The sequence below is a fragment of the Mus caroli genome, unplaced genomic scaffold, assembly GCF_978045245.1.
Source record: "Mus caroli unplaced genomic scaffold, Mus_caroli_1 scaffold_25, whole genome shotgun sequence".
Lineage (NCBI taxonomy): Eukaryota > Metazoa > Chordata > Mammalia > Rodentia > Muridae > Mus > Mus caroli.
Genome location: NW_028227280.1, coordinates 5432728 through 5435801, shown reverse-complemented (window position 1 = coordinate 5435801; position 3074 = coordinate 5432728).

The window sequence follows — 3074 nt, the reverse complement described above, 5'->3', positions numbered from 1 at the left end:
ATATACTATGTACTACACTGTGCGTTTCTTATATTCTAAGTTTTTCAGTGCAACTCACTCATATACTATGTACTACACTGTGCGTTTCTTATATTCTAAGTTTTTCAGGGCCACTCACTCATATACTTTGTACTACACTGTGCGTTTCTTATATTCTAAGTTTTTCAGTGCAACTCACTCATATACTATGTACTACACTGTGCGTTTCGTATATTCTAAGTTTTTCAGTGCAACTCACTCATATACTATGTACTACACTGTGCGTTTCTTATATTCTAAGTTTTTCAGTGCAACTCACTCATATACTATGTACTACACTGTGCGTTTCTTAAATTCTAAGTTTTTCAGTGCAACTCACTCATATACTATGTACTACACTGTGCGTTTCTTATATTCTAAGTTTTTCAGTGCAACTCACTCATGTACTATGTACTACACTGTGCGTTTCTTATATTCTAAGTTTTTCAGTGCAACTCACTCATATACTATGTACTACACTGTGCGTTTCTTATATTCTAAGTTTTTTCAGTGCAACTCACTCATATACTATGTACTACACTGTGAGTTTCTTATATTCTAAGTTTTTCAGTGCAACTCACTCATATACTATGTACTACACTGTGCGTTTCTTATATTCTAAGTTTTTCAGTGCAACTCACTCATATACTATGTACTATACTGTGCGTTTCTTATATTCTAAGTTTTTCAGTGCAACTCACTCATATAATATGTACTACACTGTGCGTTTCTTATATTCTAAGTTTTTCAGTGCAACTCACTCATATACTATGTACTACACTGTGCGTTTCTTATATTCTAAGTTTTTCAGTGCAACTCACTCATATACTATGTACTACACTGTGCGTTTCTTATATTCTAAGTTTTTCAGTGCAACTCACTCATATACTATGTACTACACTGTGCATTTCGTGTAATGCGGGTTTTTCAGTAAATTCTAAGTTTTTCAGTGCAACTCACTCATATACTATGTACTACACTGTGCGTTTCTTATATTCTAAGTTTTTCAGTGCAACTCACTCATATACTATGTACTACACTGTGCGTTTCTTATATTCTAAGTTTTTCAGTGCAACTCACTCATATACTATGTACTACACTGTGCGTTTCTTATATTCTAAGTTTTTCAGTGCAACTCACTCATATACTATGTACTACACTGTGCGTTTCTTATATTCTAAGTTTTTCAGTGCAACTCACTCATATACTATGTACTACACTGTGCGTTTCTTATATTCTAAGTTTTTCAGTGCAACTCACTCATATACTATGTACTACACTGTGCGTTTCTTATATTCTAAGTTTTTCAGTGCAACTCACTCATATACTATGTACTACACTGTGTGTTTCTAATATTCTAAGTTTTTCAGTGCAACTCACTCATATACTATGTACTATACTGTGCGTTTCTTATATTCTAAGTTTTTCAGTGCAACTCACTCATATACTATGTACTACACTGTGTGTTTCTTATATTCTAAGTTTTTCAGTGCAACTCACTCATATACTATGTACTACACTGTGCGTTTCTTATATTCTAAGTTTTTCAGTGCAACTCACTCATATACTATGTACTACACTGTGCGTTTCTTATATTCTAAGTTTTTCAGTGCAACTCACTCATATACTATGTACTACACTGTGCATTACGTGTAATGCGGGTTTTTCAGTAAATTCTAAGTTTTTCAGTGCAACTCACTCATATACTATGTACTACACTGTGCGTTTCTTATATTCTAAGTTTTTCAGTGCAACTCACTCATATACTATGTACTACACTGTGCGTTTCTTATATTCTAAGTTTTTCAGTGCAACTCACTCATATACTATGTACTACACTGTGCGTTTCTTATATTCTAAGTTTTTCAGTGCAACTCACTCATATACTATGTACTACACTGTGCGTTTCTTATATTCTAAGTTTTTCAGTGCAACTCACTCATATACTATGTACTACACTGTGCGTTTCTTATATTCTAAGTTTTTCAGTGCAACTCACTCATATACTATGTACTACACTGTGCGTTTCTTATATTCTAAGTTTTTCAGTGCAACTCACTCATATACTATGTACTACACTGTGCGTTTCTTATATTCTAAGTTTTTCAGTGCAACTCACTCATATACTATGTACTACACTGTGCGTTTCTTATATTCTAAGTTTTTCAGTGCAACTCACTCATATACTATGTACTACACTGTGCATTTCGTGTATTGCGGGTTTTTCAGTAAATTCTAAGTTTTTCAGTGCAACTCATTCATATACTATGTACTATATGTGCGTTTCTTATATTCTAAGTTTTTCAGTGCAACTCACTCATATACTATGTACTACACTGTGCGTTTCTTATATTCTAAGTTTTTCAGTGCAACTCACTCATATACAATGTACTACACTGTGCATTTCGTCTAATGCGGGTTTTTCAATAAATTCTAAGGTTTTCAGTGCAACTCACTCATATACTATGTACTACACTGTGCATTTCGTCTAATGCGGGTTTTTCAGTAAATTCTAAGTTTTTCAGTGCAACTCACTCATATACTATGTACTACACTGTGCATTTCGTCTAATGCGGGTTTTTCAGTAAATTCTAAGTTTTTCAGTGCAACTCACTCATATAATATGTACTACACTGTGCATTTCGTCTAATGCGGGTTTTTCAGTTAATTCTAAGTTTTTCAGTGCAACTCACTCATATACAATGTACTACACTGTGCATTTCGTCTAATGCGGGTTTTTCAGTAAATTCTAAGTTTTTCAGTGCAACTCACTCATATACTATGTACTACACTGTGCATTTCGTCTAATGCGGGTTTTTCAGTAAATTCTAAGTTTTTCAGTGCAACTCACTCATATACTATGTACTACACTGTTCATTTCGTCTAATGCGGGTTTTTCAGTAAATTCTAAGTTTTTCAGTGCAACTCACACATATACAATGTACTACACTGTGCATTTCGTCTAATGCGGGTTTTTCAGTAAATTCTAAGTTTTTCAGTGCAACTCACACATATACTATGTACTACACTGTGCATTTCGTCTAATGCGGGTTTTT